Raw genomic sequence first — 18096 nt, 5'->3', positions numbered from 1 at the left:
ACTGTTGATGTTATATCATTTTTGCGTGATCTTAAAAAAGATATCTCTTTGGGACTAGGTAGTCGATTTGTGGGGGAAAAAAAGAGGCCTTGCATCATCAAGGCAATGGGGGATCTCCCTTTTGGTCCTCCCACAGCAGGGTGCACAGCTTTGAGGGCAGAGCTCTGCTGGATTGCAACCCTCGCTCACCTCCCTGGTTGGGTGGCCTGCAATACACGGCCTATGCAACTCGGTATGGCAGCCCCAACCATGAGGAACTCTGTATGGGATAGGAATTCACAAGATATGTGGGGTGGGTTTTGACTATTAGAAGTCATAAAAGTGGGTTTAGGCCAACATCACCTAATCTGAAAAGGATTTGGGGACTATATTATGTGTGCATGTGTACAGTGTGCTTGGAGAACTCTGAGCAGATCAGTATTTTCAGAAGCTACAGTTGACCCTTGAATAATGGGAGTTTGGACTGCATAGATCCACTTACATATGGATCTCTTTTGAGAAATATAGTACTGAAAAAATACTTTCTCTTCCTACTAATTTTTTTTAAAGATTTTATTTATTGGAGAAAGACAGAAAGAGCAAGAATGAGAGAGCAAGTGCAAGCAGGTGGCGGGGCAGAGGGAGAGGGAGAAGAAGGCTGCCTGCTGAGTAGAGCCTGATGTGGGGCTCAATCCCAGGACCCCGGGATCATGATCTGAACTGAAGGCAGATACTTAATGACTGAGTCACCCAGGCACCCTCACAAGATGTATTAATTGTTATTAGTAAGGCTTTCAATCAATAATAGGCTATTAGTTGTTAAGTTTTGGGGGAGTCAAAGGTTGCATGCTGATTTTTGACTGCATGGGGGTCATTAACCCTCACCCCTGTATTGTTCAAGGGACACTGTATATTTTTATTTTATTTTATTTTTTACTTATTTAGAGACCCTGAGTGGTGGTGAATGGGGGAGGGGAAGCAGGAGAGGGAGGGAGAGAATCTCAAGCAGACTCCTTGCTGAGCATGGAACCTGACAGAGCGCTTGATGATCTCACGATCTGGAGATAATGACCTAAGCTGAATTGAGAGTTGAGAGTCTGCACTGCCCAGACGCCCCCACAAATGTATATTTTTAAAGGAGTTTATTTGTTTCCTAAGGCTGCAGTCACACATTGTCATACGCTAGATGGTTTCAAACAACAAAAACTTATTCTCTCATTGTTCTGGAGGCCACAAATCCACAGGTCTGAAATCAAGGTGTCATCTAGGTTTGTGCCTCAGTGGCTTGGAGGGAGTATGGAGACTCATTTCCCTGCCAGCGACTGCTGGCCATACTTGGATTATAGACACGTTCAGTCTCTGCCTCTGCCTTTACACCACCTTTTCCTCAGTGATAAGCATACTTGTCATTGGATTTAGAGCAAGACAGATTACATTTCCAAAAACCTTTTTTGCAAATACGGTCACATTCACAGGGTCTGGGTAGACATATCTTTTGGGAACCATGATTCAACCCACTACAAGGTGAGTTGTGGTAAGACACTAAGCTGGTGAGTAGGCAGGAACTTCCCATCTGATATTTTGAGATATTGCATTATTTCTTTATATCAGTTTATGGTTCACTGATATTCAAATATTTGTTACTCACTTGCTATTTATTTCAGGCTATGCAGTCTTCATTTTATACTTGTGTGGTTTGGTTTTATCCTGACAAGGCAACTCTTTTAATCAGAAAAACACACTTTCCATTTATGCATTTCTTATTTTTTAAAGATAAAAAGTCCCTGGGCACCTGGGTGGCTCAGTCAGTTAAGCGTCTTCCTTAGGCTCAGGTCATGATTCCAGGATCCTGGGATGGAGTCCTGCATTGGGCTCCCTGCTCAGCAGGGAGTCTGCTTCTCTCTCCCTCCCTCTGCCACTCCCCCTGCTTATGCTCTCTCTCTCACTCACTTTCTCTCTCAAATAAATAAATAAATAAATAAATAAAATCTTTTCAAAAAATGTGAAAAGGATGAGTTGCTGTTGGTAGTCTGAGTTTGAACCTAAATTTTTCTCTTTGCCTAGAACTTGTTTTAAATTATTGATAACCTAGAGACATTATTTTCCAACTAATGTCTTTGTGGATTGACTCACATTGAAGTATTTTTTATAAAGATTTTATTTATTTATTTGACAGACAGAGCTCACAAGTAGGCAGAAAGGCAGGCAGAGAGAGACAGAGAAGCAGGCTCCCTGCTGAGCAGAGAGCCTGATGTGGGACTCGATCCCAGGACCCTGGGGTCATGATCAGCTGAAGGCAGAGGCTTTAACTCACTGAGCCACCCAGGCACCCCACACTGAAGTATTAAAACCTATCTATAATTAATGAATTCTCTTTGACCCCTTCTGTTTCAGAATAACATATTGTATGTAGTGCACCTTCAGTAAGAAAGGTTCCAGTGGGATTTATATTTACTGACTGTAAATGCTCATTGTCACATATCCCAGCACCCACGGGTTTTTAAATTAGAATGAAGAAAAGGCTCTTTCTCTGAAATTGGGTTAATTACAAAGTGAAATAAATTGCTTTCTCGTAGAATTAAATAATATTAGAGGTGAAGGTTTCTGTAGATTAATCTAATCTAGCACACACATTTTATAGGCTAGGAATGTGATTCAGGAGAAACTGATAAATCTAGGCTCATCTTTCTTCAGTTGCTTTTCCTAAACCAGAGGATGGCCTCTCTTCCACATTACTGTCACCAATGTCATGTTCCTGACATTATTTTGTTTTTCTTTCTTCCAGTGTTTCCCAATATCTTCTACTGATCTCCTTTCTTGTCATAGTTTCCTTTATTTTTTTTTAAACTCCAATATTTTACTATTTTTCCTTCGATGGAATAAGTGGGAAAGTCAGAGGCTGAGGTGAAATGAAGAAGGAAGGGTGGGAAGAATAAAGGGAGAGAGAGAAAAATATTATTTCTTTCTTCCTAATTATTTTTTTTATTTATTAAAAAAAATTTTTCCTTAAAGATTTTATTTGAAAGAGAGAGAGAGAGAGGAAGAGAGAGAGCATGGGCTGGGGGGAGGAGCAGAGGGAGAAGCAGAGTCCCCGATGAGGAGAGAGTCCAACACAAGGCTGCATCACAGGACTCTGGGCTCATGGCCTGAGCCAAAGGTAGGCACTTAACTGACTGAGCCACCCAAGTGCCCTTCTATGTTTTTTTATTTCCATGAGTCAAAACTTTTACAATGGTTTGCACACACCCAAAAGTATAGAACTAAATGTACATTGGTAAGAAAATTGTTAACTAAGTGGTTCTCAAAATTCAGTCTGAATCAGAATCTCTTCTGAACATTCTTAAAAATATGGCCCATGCTGGACCTTCTGAATCTAAATATATATAAACTGTACACTGGCAGCAGGATAATTACTAAATTTCACAGGAGTCTTAGTAATGTAAATTGAAATTGGCTAATTAGTGCACTAAACTACCTCATGATAAACCCATGTGAAGGAATACTATATAGCTATCAAAAAGGTAAGGTATAGCAACATATTTCTCAACATATTGACATTGATAAATGGCCATAATCTGTTGAGTGAAAGGTCAGGTTAAAGCATGATCAGGTTTAAGATGATCTCATTTATTTTTTAGTATATATCATTATGCAATGTAAAATATAGCATATGTACTATGTAGCATACTATGTTACATGTAGGCACATAAATCTAATATCTGAAAGAATAACGAGCCAGAATTCTAAGTTGTGTTAGAGACTTCCATTTCCACTCAATATCTTTCTGTTTTCCAATTTTTATAATGAGTCTATTATGAACCATGCATAATTGGGGGGAAATATTCAAATAAGAAACTGCCAAGGAGCTCCTGTCCTTAAATGACAATGTCAGGGAAACTTCTGAGGAGGCTTAACTTAATTAATACCATTTAAATAATTGATCGCTGTGAAAAATGTTTTATTCATTTCTTTCCGAGCTTACTCTTTTCAAACATTCTAAATTACAGGCAGAACATGTTTAACTTAGCTCGTAAATTAACCTCTTCATCTAGAACAGGGAAGAATACGAAATTCTTTGCAGTAAAAACTGTAACTTTTTCATTGCGGTAAAAGATGTAACTCTTAGTGAGGTCAGTTGATCAACATCTATGAATGAGAAAGAAATAAAATGATTGTCTTTCAAGCCAGATACCTTATTTCTATTGTAGGTACTAGTGAAATGTATTACTATGTTCTAATACTGTAGTGTCTTGGAACATGAGTAAATATTTTATTAAAGAGGGAAAAATAGATTCTGGTTTCCTAGGTAGAATTAAATGTAAAAAAAAAAAAAAAGGAAATATAAAAATAAATTAACTATTTCTCACAAATATGTGGTTAATTGATTTGGGTCCTTTAGTAAAAAGTTTAGAAAGAGTGGACTTTCATATTTTTATTTGCAAAGGAAAAGTTTCCCAGACACTATACTGTGCAGCCACTCTTCTGAAGACAGAAAAAATATAGAGAAGCAGGTCCTGTTTATGTTTCTTTGCAGGGTCCTTCTTTGCTGTAGCCACCTCCCCTGTATAAACCAGGGCACATGAAGAAAGGTCGACTCTGGACAGATGTGCGTTAGTAAGCAGTTCTTGCAATTGAGGTATGTCAACAGGGCTAATGTTTTAGAGTTCTCACGGGCACTCTGTAACCTTCTCTTTCCAAATTAGTATATTCTTAGTTATCTTTATGATTCTGCTGTTGTTTCTCATTTGGTCTGTTTATGAACTTCCGGCTTAGGATACTTAGGCCTAAAACAGGCTTGATTGAGCATATTGTTTTTTTTTTTCTTTTTTAAGATTTTATTTTTATTTATTTGACACAGAGAGAGTGAGCAAGAGAGGGAACATAAGCTGGAGAGGGAGAAGCAGCCTCCCACGGAGCAGGAACCCCAAAGCGGGGCTCAATCCTAGGACGTTGGGATCATGACCTGAACCAAAGGCAGACGCTTCACCGACTGAGTCACCCAGGCGCCCCAAGCATATTGTTATTCGTTATTAATATTAACACTTCTAGAAGACATTAATGTCAGTGATAAGAATAAGGAAATATACAGAGATTCTTTTGAAGTTACATATGGTTCTTGATAGCAAATGTGTTGTGTATAAGATATACACATCAATTTTATACATATAATACATGTACAGATGTGTACATATACACATCTAATACATTTATACATACATATGTGTGTATTTCCTCTGTGAACAGTGTTACATTCTTTTATAAAGTTGGAGGAATTAGGATATGAAACTTAATGAAATCTGATATTTATAAAGCATTTACTATGTTCTAGACTTGTCTCATTTAACCATCATAACTACCTGTCAAAATATAATTTTCAGGGTACCTGGGTGGAGCAGTTGGTTGAGTGATCGACTCTTGGTTTCAGCTCATGTAGTGATCTCAAGATCATGAGATAGAGCCCCCTACTGGCCTCAGTGCTCTTCCCAGCGTCTGCTTAACACTCTCTGGCCCTCCCCTAGGCTCACTCTCTTTTTCGTGAATAAATAAGTCTTACAATAAAAAAATAAAAAAAAATTATATTAAAAGCTCTAAAAAAAAAAAAGTATAATTTTCAAGAAACTAAAAACACAATTCTTATTCCAATATAGAATCAACATATGCTAAAGACTTATTAGCTCATTAATGAGCAAACCAGCAACATAATAAAGTGGTTCAAAAAGTATTTTGGAGAAACTAGGTGCTTAGAGATACCTAAGAAGAATATTAGAATAAGACTGATCTTGAGGGCAGTTAAAAAAAAAAAAATCACCTTTGGGGTTATTTTTTCTACCTGACAGAAATTACTTGCTGCTCCACTGTATTTACCTTCAAGTTAACACAGAGTCTGAGATCTTTATTTATGTACAAATCATACACAAAGTTCTGTATGAAAATCAAACAAAGGAATGTTACCCCAGATAATGAAATAATCCATGAATACGTTGGTTAAACAGTGCCCCAGTATAACATTTAAAGTATGCTCTGCATTCTCTCTGCCTATGACCAAGTGTTAGATACCATCTTCTAATGTACACTATTGTGTAAGTACTTTTATTATTCTCATTTATTTGTTAGAGTCAAGAAAAAATATCAAGTTCAAATATGCTAAGTCACATATATTTTATAAGGCAATAAAAAGATCTGAGCATGAGGTCAGCTCTACTCTATATTCCCATCTATAAATTGAGAATAGGTATATTCATTAGCACCATATTTATTACTTGACTTTTGTCTTATTTATCTTATTTGACTGATTTGGCATTGTGTTGTATCTGCAATTTTTAAATGACAGTCTATGCTCAAATCTTGAGGTCAGTGAACAGAATATTATGACAGTTATAGCTATAAAGATTTAACTTTGTATGCCTATATACATTTCTCTATACATCTCTTATATCTCTCTCAAATTATAAATTAATTACTAAACATATGACTCTTTCCATGTCCCCAAAATGCTCGGCCACTCAGCTGGTTGATTATTGTGTGAGTGTACAAATGAGGTCATTAGAGGTTGTGTAACTGTAATATGAAAAAAACTGTTGAGTGGCCATGGCCTGCATCCCTAAAACCAATCGGTTAATTCACAAATATATATTATTGGTTAGGAGAGAGCACATCATCAGTCTCAGAAAAACAAATCCAGTGTGTTTTCATGCATTTTGTCAGTTTTTATAGATATCCTAAATCCACTTGAAAATATGTTAATTTTTGCATTTCTGTGGTCTATATATGTCAATAAATGCAATTTATTTTTTAAAAAGACAAGGAAGAAAAGCAAATCCAAGTGCCTATCATATAGTTGGGAAAGACATACCAAAAACTATACTAAGAATAGATACAGGACTTTTTTGAAATGAAAAAGATGTCCTAAGCTCTTTTATGAAAGATCTTGGTTTTGCTTAATGAATTCTATTATTCTTACATACCTTGAAGCCATCTAGGTTCTTCAGATTAGTAATTAATTGTAGAATTATTATGAATTATTACGTGTATCTGACAGTCTGACATATCATTTACCACAAAACTTTTCTACGACCAGTTTTCTATATTCAGGCTTTGTTGCTGTCATTAATGTTGTTTTTGCTGGAAATAGAGATAACAAAAAAGGATTAAAATTTTGGACCTGGATAGATAATTTATTATGATAGAAAAAATCTGATAGTTTCTTTGGAATCATAACACACTGGCTATCAATTCCCAGAATAATATTCAAGCCTCTTAACCTTGCTGATAAGAAAAAGAGCCAACGTGAAGCAGGTGAGCTCAGAGCTCTGCATATTTCTCCATGTGAATTCTTCGACATCTGCAGAATACCTGAGTCAGACCTGTCCTTGAATACATTTATTTGCTTCTCCTACATTCTATATATATCACACAGCTCCCCAGGCATCCTTAGAGCTCTAGCTGCTTAGGCTCACTTGTTTCTTAAAGCTGCCTGGGTCTCTGACCTCAAACATGGTGAAAATTAGCATCCCTCTTACATTGCTGAAGACTTTCTAGGGGCTTATGTCTTCCCAAGTCAAAGTCTGTCCCAATTTCTGGTTTGGGATGAAATGCGTGTGTGTATGTGTGTGTGTGTGTGTGTGTGTGTGTGCGCGCGCCCAGCTAACTGTAATTCTTCTTTATTCTCAGTCCTAAAATAGCCCAAACAGGAAACAGAGTCCTATCCTTTTAATCTCTCCCACCTGTCCTAACCACATACCATAAGTACAAGCTGTGAATATAGCTGGTTTTTCTGAAGGATTGGGGTAATACAAAACTGGGTATTAGCTTGTTCTTAGACTTCTGCGTCATCCTGGTCCTTTTATTCTCCTTAGGTCTTAGCCATCCAGCATTTTGTGCCCCTTGTATCTCTCCTCAAAACTGCACTTCTTTGGGGTGCCTGGCTGACTCAGTCAGTAGAGCATGCACTTTTTTTTTTTTAATATTCTATTTATTTATTTGACAGAGACAGAGATCACAAGTAGGCAGGGAGGCAGGCAGAGACAGAGGGGGAAGCAGGCTCCCCGCTGAGCAGAGAGCCCGATGTGGGGCTCGATCCCAGAACTCTGGGATTATGACCTGAGCTGAAGGCAGAGGCTTTAACCCCCTGAACCACCCAGGCGTCCCGGAGCATGCACTCTCGATCTCTGTTGTGAATTCGAGACCTACGATGGGGATAGAGCTTACTTTAAAAAAAAGCTTCTCACTTTCTACTCCTTCCTGGGTTCCCTTACCCTCTTCCAATTATTCTTAACAGTTTCTTTCTCTCTCTCCTCTCTTCCTTCAGCCAAGATGACCTACCAAGATGCTTGCTAAACAAGAGTATTCTCCCTAAAAGAAATTCTGCCACCAGCTAGTTTTTAAATTGAAAGAATAATACATGCATAAGGTTACAAAATTGTCAACAGTAAAATAAAGAATGCAGAGAAAATACGATTTCTTTCCACCTCAAACTGCAGAGACCCCCATTCCTATGGTTCTCTTTCTCAAGGACTCCTCATGCCAGATTCTGGAGTACATAAGTGCAAGTATAGTCCCACTTTTCAGAAACATAGAATGCTGCAACCCTCTCCCTTTCTTTTCCTGCTCAGAGCTCCATTACGGATTAATCCTCAGACTCGCTCACCTCTGGCTTCATGATGGAAGCTCTAAGGGGAAGAAAGAGGTGAGGCCTTGGCCTTGGCCTTGCTTCCTAGGGTCCCTTGGTGGCTCTCTCATTCCAGTTCTGATAACTGTGACTTTCTTCCTTCTCTTCAGGTCTATTTGTGGTTATAATGCCTTGCATTATCTCTAGAGGTTTCTCCACCACACCCTCCCAAATTTATAAACAGTCTCCTTTGAGAACTCCTCAGATTATCCATTTATGTGTTTTCTGGAGCTTAGATATCAGGATGTATCAACTCACATGAAATCTACCTTAGGTCTTTATAAACATAATGTTCAGTCACACTGCTGTAATTTATTTATCTGTCCCTTAATGATGGCAGTTAGGTTACTTCCTGCTTATGACACTGATGCAAACATATATCCTTGTGTTAATATCTTTGCACATATGTACAAATAGAATGGCGGAATAATTTTTAAAAAAAATAGTAACTGCTGCACCAAAGCCTATAGGCACTTATAATATTAATAAATGCCAACAATTGCCCCCTTTAGAGATTTTTATTAGTTTGTACTGCCTCTGATAGTATCTTGCCAATACAGTTAATTCTTTATCAAACCATGAGTGAAAGATGGTATCTCATTGTCATTTTAATTTGCATCTTAAGAATTCTGAGTAAAAGTTTAACAACTTTATATTTATTTAAAATTATTTTTTTCCAGAGGTACCTGGGTGGCTCAGTGGGTTAAAGCCTTTGTCTTTGGCTCAGGTCATGATCCCAGGGTCCTGGGATCCAGCCCCGCATTGGGCTCTCTGCTTCTCGGGGAGCCTGCTTCCTCCTCTCTCTCTGCCTGCCTCTCTGACTACTTGTGATTCTGTCTAATAAATAAAATCTTTAAAAAATTATTTTTTTCCAGAAAGCTTCTTTTACCACCTCTTATTGATATGAAGTGCTTTTATTATATATTAAGGAAATTCATTCTTTGTCTCTTTCACACATTTCAAATACTTGTTTTTAGATTGTCATTGATTTTTAACTTTGCTTATGGAACATTTTCAATGAAGAAAGTTCTATTTGTTTAGTGACACTTCTCAATCATTTTTTTAAAATGTCTTTGTTAGAAAGACCTTCCCCATTCTGAGCAATTGAAAGATTTGCCTTGTTTTCTTCTAGTATTTTTACAGTTTTTACTTTCTATACTTTTATGTTTAAAACTCTGAACTCTGGACATTTTCAGCATAAAAAATTAAGTAGATCTAATTTCTTCCGGAAGTTGGTATTGTTCCTTCTCCATTTAATGACTACTCTTGCCCACTTCTCATGACTTTGAAAATGCCCCCCCCATGCCACTTTTTAAAAAAGATTTTGTTTTTAAGTAATCTCCACACCCATTGCAGGGATTGAACTCACAATCCCAAGGTCAAGAGTTGCATCCTCTACTGACTGAGCCAACTGGGCACAAAAATGACATATATATATATAGAATTTCCATAATCATTTGAGTTTAATTCTGAATTTCTACTCTGCTATATTGTTTTGGAAGCTGAGTTTTTTAGTAGTAGTCATCTGTATTGATTCAATGGTCACATCATTCCTCCACCATCATTTCTTCATTCAGTTCTTTGCTAGCTGAAGTTCTCTGTACAGCAGATTTTTTAAGAAGAGTTTCATGGGAAGTGTACTTTTTGTCTTCTTTCACATTTGAAAGTATCTGTTGCCTTTATGTTATGGGTGTAACAATTTCTATGGGTATAAAATTATTGCATGACATTTTTCCCCCTGGCTACTTCTGAAAATTATTATAGAATTCAACAAACCTGTAGAGAAGTCTGGAACCAGTTAATTTTTTCCTTGTTGTCATGATTTGATCTTTTTTGCTTAAATGTTCAGAAGACTCTTTTTTCTGTTTACTGAGTATACTTATCAATGTTGATTAGCTCATATTATTTTTCTTCTGGGACATGGTATCACTTTGAACATGGTGACTTAAGTTTTCAGCCTCCTCTAAGATGGTAGACTAAGTTCACAAGACAGAGGTATCCCTTGCATTGTAAATGCATTGAAAAGATCAAGAATAGAAAGGCAGGGGCGCCTGGGTGGCTCAGTGGATTAAGCCTCTGCCTTTAGCTCAGGTCATGATCTCAGGGTCCTGGTATCGAGCCGCAGCATCAGGCTCTCTGCTCAGCAGGGAGCCTGCTTCCCCCTTCTCTCTCTGCCTGCCTCTCTGCCTACTTGTGATCTCTGTCAAATAAATAAATAAAATCTTAAAAAAAAAAAAAAGAATAGAAAGGCAATGTAATAACTGAATTAGCAACTACAGATACCATAAGATAATAACACAACACCTTCAAAGGCTGAAGGAAGAATCACTGTCAACCGATAATTCTGTGCCAAGCTAGCAACCATTTAGTACTGAGGGCAAAATAAAGTCACATTTGTACACACAATGATCAACAGTTTAATACCACAGACCTTACTGTAAGGACTCTAAAGAATATACTTAGGCAAGAAGGAACATGGACGTAGATGAAACACCTAAGGCAAGAAGCCATGGTAAAAAGAGAAATGGGTGAAATAGCTCAGAAAAAAATATAAGTATTAATCCTAAAAACAGCAGCAACAATAACTTCTTTAAAAAGACATTTGATGGGGTTTAAAACAATGAAAACAAAATAGTAGACATGGCATGTTCTACAGAAAGTAGGTTTTTTGGAGGGAAGTTAAATTTTTCTAGATCTTTGAGAAGGAGACACTGATAATTTTAGAATAACTTAAAAATATAAAAAAATTTAATATGTGTGTTGAAAATTTGAGGATAGTCAATAAAATTATAGAAATAGAATGCAGAAAATAGCAAAGGGGGAAAAGCAATAAACTAAAACTTGATTAATTAAAATGCAAGACTTCATAGGAATAAAGAAAGCCAAAAAAATCTATAATGAATAGAGATATTCTTTCTTTTCAATTTGTTCGGTTATAGTTTTCAATTTTTTTCTGTTGCATTTATTCTGTTTTCTTCTTCAGCAATACCAAATGTGCATGTGATGAATTCTGTTGCCCATCTTTCGTATCTACTTTTTCCTTTATTATTTCACTTTGCTCAGTTTTTTCAAGGCTGTTATCTCTCATGTCTGTGTTTTCAGCAATATCTGTTATTCTCTTATTTCTGCATTCCATATGGATATGATTTTGTGATGGTATTATTCTTTTTCATTTTTCTCCTGAGCTCTGTGAGATTATTTTGCATCTGTTTCTTGAGCTCTTGTATCTCCTCTCTCTCTCTCTCTCTCTATATATATATATATATATATATATATATATATTCCAGATAAGTGGGTGTGTATAAAAATTCTTTGGAATTAAAAAAAAAACTATATTAACCTCATTTGTGGTATAATCTTTCTGGTATATGGTTGTTATCTACCTTTCTTACGTCATGATCTTTTTCTTCTTGGTTTTCTTATGTTTTGCCGTGGCCCCTCTTTGGCCACTTCTGTTTGGAATGAAGTTGCTCCCAGTCTGGTAGGGGCTAAGGGCTAGGGAGTGCCCCTGAGGGTCAGCTGCATTACAAGACGGTGCCTGTGAAAGGGGTTTTACTTTGCTCCGTAGCATAATTCTAATGCAAGTTAGTAGAAGTTGCACTGGTTTTTCATGAGTCTCCACGTGATACAATTTGCCAGGATGCTTACCTTTGACTTAGCTTTCACAGCCTTCTGCTTATACAGATTGGCATCTCAGGGCTGTAGGTCACCCAGGGTTTTCTTCCATGGGATTCATGATAGCTTGCTTCTTAGAGAAATGGTGTGCCTATGCTTTGCTGGTTGAATATTTCCCCTGCCCCCACTGTCAAAAACAGTGAAAGAAGGTCTTTAGGCTGCCTAGATACCACCTCTCCTTCCAGAGAAGCAGTAACTGTTTTGCTGCTCAGGGGCCCCACCACCAAGGAAACTGGCTGCTCTGGTAGCTGTCCCAGTGGACTGAGTAGGGATTCACTTACAGCATTCTCCTTGACTGAAGGACAACATTCCCAGGCTTTCTTCTTATACCATTGTTCAGAATTTTAAGTATTTTCTTGCATCATTTAGGCTTTTTCTTGTACTCCTTGTTATTTTCAGTTGATTTCAGGGAGAAGAGATTGCAGAGCTATTTTTACTTTATTGCTTTAAACTAGAAACCACCTTTTGCCAGCTGCACCTTTATTATTTTTTTATTTTTTTTAAAGATTTTATTTATTTATTTGACAGAGAGAAATTACAAGTACACTGAGAGGCAGGCAGAGAGAGAGAGAAGGAAGCAGGCTCCCTGCTGAGCAGAGAGCCCGATGCGGGACTCGATCCCAGGACCCTGAGATCATGACCTGAGCCGAAGGCAGCGGCCTAACCCACTGAGCCACCCAGGCGCCCCGCCAGCTGCACCTTTAATAACAAGTCTCCTCCTGCTACATGTATACTTTTAATGTTTTAGCCCCTTTCTCTGTGGGAGTGGGGAAGGGTTTACCAGAAAGATTTCTCCTCTAGATAGGAAAAAAGTCACTCCCACCTTATTTTAATGAGACTTCTATTTCTTTTTTATTTTTTTTAAAGATTTTATTTATTTATTTGACAGACAGAGATCACAAGCAGGCAGAGAGAGAGAGAGAGAGAGGTGGAAGCAGGCTCCCCGCTGAGCAGAGAGCCCGACGCGGGACTCGATCCCAGGACCCTGAGATCATGACCCGAGCCGAAGGCAGCGGCTTAACCCACTGAGCCACCCAGGCGCCCCTATTTCTTTTTTATTTATTTATTTATTTATTTATTTGACAGACAGAGATTGCAGGTAAGCAGAGAGGCAGTCAGAGAGAGGAGGAAGCAGGCTCCCCACTGAGCAGAGAGCCCGATGTGGGGCTCGATCCCAGGACCCTGGGATCATGACCTGAGCCGAAGGCAGAGGCTTTAACCCACTGAGCCACCCAGGCGCCCCAATGAGACTTCTATTTCATCAGATCAGTATTCCCTCTCCACTGAGAGGGCTCATGAGATGAGGAAGTCTCCCAAGAGATTTTAATGTTATTTTACAAGCAGACCCAGAACTCAATCAAGAATATTTAAAATTGGGGCACCTGGGTGGCTCAGTGGGTTAAAGCCTCTGCCTTCCGCTCAGATCATGATCCCAGTGTCCTGGGATCGAGCCCTGCATCGGGCTCTCTGCTCGGCAGGGAGCCTGCTTCCCCTCTCTCTGCCTGCCTCTCTGCCTACTTGTGATCTCTGTCTCTCAAATAAATAAATATAATCTTAAAAAAAAGAAATAAAAAATAAAATAATGTAGGTTTAAAAAAGAATATTTAAAATTAAACATCTTTATTAATCCCAGTGCAATTCATATTGGCAAAATTATGCTACTGATAACAGTTTAAAGACATATGGGGTCTGGAGATGACTGGTATGTCATATGGGGAGGGGTAAAATTTGTTATTTTGTATTATCAGTTTCACATTGAATCATATTGTTTTGATAAAGTGGGATTTTAAGTTATTTTTATCGTATGGCAAAGATAGGGAAATTTCTTACTGACGTTATTCTAAGAAAACTTACAACAGGACCAGAGGCAAAACTAACTCGGTAATAGTTGCCAGTTGCTGCAAATGATCTGTGGGAAGAAAAATCCTATATATGCCTTTCATTTGACCAAGGGTAAGGATCCTATAGCCAAGGGCTCTAGCTGAAGTCACCTCATATCCTCTCCTTAGTACCTAGGCTCTCTCAACCCGTTGTCAAGCCTGCAGACTCTGAGCCATCACTCCCCATCTAGTATACCATAGTGCTGAGGAGGATGGTGTGTTCAAAGGTGTCTAGTCTTTCCTGGACACATCTGTGTTCTGGGTAAGTGAAGGGGTAACAAACAGTGCTGGAGCAAGTGGACGTAAAGTTTCAGGTTCACAGAAAAATGGAAAGGAAGGTACAGAGATTTCCGCATATTCTCCTGCCCCCACCTGCATAACCACTCCCATAGTCAACATCCCCCACCTCAGTTGTATATTGGTTACAACTGATGCACCTACAATTGACACATCATTATCACCCAAAGTCCATAGTTTTTACATTAGGGTCTGCTCTTGATGTTGCACATTCTATGAGTTTGGAAAAATATATAATGACATGTAGCCATCATTATAGCACCATATAGAGTATTTTCACTGCCCTAAAAATCCTCTGTGCTCTGCCTATTCATCCTTCTCCCCCTCCCAACTCCTGGCACCTACTGGTCTTTTTACTATCTTCATAGTTTGGCCTTTTCCAGAAAGTCATATAATTGGAATCTTACAGTCTGTTGCCTTTCCAGATTGGCTTCTTTCACTTAGTAATATTCATTTGGTAATGCATTAAGTTTTCTCTAGGTCTTTTCATGGTTTGACTGCTCATTTCTTTTCAGTCTGGGATAACATATTCCAGTGTTTGTGTGTTGGTTTCTGTGTGGTCCTAAATTTTCAACTCCCTTGGATAAATGCCAAGGAGCATGATTGCTGGATTGAATGGTAACAGTATATTTAGTTTTAGTTTTAGTTTTTATTTTTTAGAGAGGGAGAGAGAGGGGGAGAGGGAGGAGTTGAGGGAGAGGGAGAAAGAGAATTTAAAGCAGGCTCCACTCCCAGTGCAGAGTCAGACATGGAGCTCAATCTCATGACCCAGAAATCATGACCTGAGTTGAAATCAAGAGCTGGATAGTCAACCAACTGAGCCATCCAGGTGTCCCTGGATTTTGGCCATTCTGATAGGTGTGTGGTATCTTGTTTTAATTCACATTTCCCTAGTATGTGCTATGGAGCATCTTTGCACATCCTTATTTGCTATCTGCATATCTTCAGTGGAGAAGTGTCTGTTAAGGTCTTCAGCACAATTTTTAATTGAGTTTTCTGTTTCCATATTTTTGAGTTTAAGAACTTCTTTGTATATTTTGGATAATAGTCCTTTGTCAGATGTATCTTTTGCAAATATTTTCTCCCAGTCTGTGGCTTATCTTTTCAGTCTCTTGACATTGACTTTTGCAGTGAAAAAGTTTTTAAATTTTAATGAAGTACAGCTTATCCATTATTTCTTTCATGGATCATGCCCTTAGTGTTCTATCTAAAAAGTCATCACCATACCCAGCACAACTATGTTTTCTCCTATGTTATTTTGTAGGAGTTTTATAGTTTTGTATTTTACACTTAGGTTTCTGATCCATTTGAGTTAATTTTTGTGAAGAGTAGAAGGTCTGTGTCTAAATTTTTTTTTTGCATGTGTATGTCCACTTGTTCCAGCACCATTTGTTAAAGACTATCTTTGCTCTATTTTGCTGCCTTTTCTTCTTTGCCAAATATTAGTTGACCATATCTATGTGAGTCTATTTCTGAGCTCTTTCTTCTGTTCCACTGACCCCGTTGTCTATTCTTTTGTCAATATCAAACTGTCTTGATAACCTATTGTAAGTCTTGAAGTTGGGTAGTGTGGGCTTTCCACATTTCTTCTTCTTCTTTAATATTATGTTGGCTATTCTGGGTCTTTTACCTCTTCATATGAAGTCTAGAATTGGTTTGTCAATATCCATAAAATAATCTGTTGGGATTTTGACTGGGATTGCACTGAAACTATAGATGAAGTTAGGAACTTGATAGATCAACGATGTCTTAGGCTGGATTTGAGTCTTTCTCTTCCCCCACATGGAAGGCTAGAGCTGACTGGAGTTCGGAATTTCATTTCCCCTAGGTCAGTTAGGCTCTGATAATGCCCCAGCAAGTTGGGCTGTGGTTAACTCACAGGTTAATTTTTGTGTGGAATAAGTTGATTGAATTTTTCAATTTTGTAATATAACCAGGTACATTACATTTCCCACTTGCTATTTGTCTTTATGATATCTTCAAAGACAGAATATGCTGTATGTGTAACAATACATTTATATATTTAATAATCTATCATAGTGCCCTGTTAATAGGGTTTTTTCTCTATGCTCTGAGTGCCATAATATGTTCAATCCATGAGGTACTAGGGGACTACACTGTGCTACCAACATAACCAGTGAGTGATGTACTGGTTTTCCTGAGATATATGGTTCTATGATGTGCATTGTTTTCTCTGCTCTAGCTTCCCCTGCACTTTGGGTTCTGGTAAATAATTTTGGCAAAAAAATTGCCTTCCAAAGTTACGGGTGCCATAGTGCTTTACCTACTACAAAGGTACAAGGAGGATCAGAAGCTGAGTTAGAAGACAAATTTTCTGTTCACTTGCAGTGCTTTCAAGGAAATGCTCGAGGAAGCAGAGAATAAAGAAAATTAGAAGATTGGTAGAAGTCTTTTTTGACACTTTGAAGGATATCTTAAACATTGCTAAAAGCTGAGACGATTGAGAAATTGCTTCAGTATGATACTGAAAATACTTCCCCATGGGAACTGTAGGACCTCATACTGAGAACTCTGATTCCTAGGAATGTATCTCCATGCTGAACTGGGGTAAGTGTGCATATACTCTTTTCACTGGCTCTTTATTGATCTCCTCTATTAGATCTAACAGGTTTCCAGTTAACGCTTTGTTTGGTAGTCACAAACCTATAAATAGCAATAATTTTTCTCACTTTCTTTTCACTGTTTTTAACTCTTCATTCTCATCCAACCAATTGCCTGCTTCTTGCCTGCCCATGTCTTTTTCATGTTTTGCAAAAGGATGATTCTACCGTAATCATAAGAATGCCTCCTACTCTTTTTAACATAACGGGGCACTTGGATGACTCAGTTGGGTAAGTGTCCAACTCTTGATCTCAGCTCAGGCCTTAATCTTGGGGTCCTGAGTTTTAAGCCCCACATTAGGCTCCACACTGGGCATGGTGCTTACTTAAAAAAAATCCTCTTATCCCTATTTTATGAAAAGTTTTAACGTCAGAAATTGCTTGATTGTATCAAATGCTTTTATAGTCTTTATAGGAGATAATGTATGCCAATACATTTTGAAAAATTGCTCATTCTTATTGTTAGTCCTTATGAAAGAGAAAATTAAAACCAAAATGAGATACCACTATATTTTACCTAAAATGCTAATATTAATAGGGTTGATTATACCAAGTGTTGTTGAAAACATATGGAACTTGAACCTTCAAACACAACTGGTGGGAGTGTAAGTTGGTAAAAACATTTTGGGGAATTGGTTGCCATTATATTATTTCTGAAATCGGAGCATGTCCATATTATGAAGCCAAGAATTTTGACTAGCAGGCATATAGCCAACAGAAATGCACAAATCTGCATGTATTATAATAGTTTATAATATGTACGTTAAACTAGTTTTATTTGTAACTGGATCAAACTGAAAAGCAATGTTCATTAACAAATAACAGAATAGGTAATTAAATTGTAGTATATTTATACAGTCACCTATTTAAAAATAAGATACCAAATTTTTTTCTTTGGTCTAATACATTGGATCATGTTAATAATTTGCCTAATGTTGCTAGGTTCTTGCATTTCTGGGGTATTCCTTATTGGTCA

Source organism: Mustela putorius, unplaced genomic scaffold (genome assembly GCF_011764305.1).
Source record: "Mustela putorius furo isolate JIRA1106 unplaced genomic scaffold, ASM1176430v1.1 tig00003858_pilon_pilon_pilon, whole genome shotgun sequence".
NCBI lineage: Eukaryota > Metazoa > Chordata > Mammalia > Carnivora > Mustelidae > Mustela > Mustela putorius.
This window is presented reverse-complemented; position numbering follows the sequence as displayed.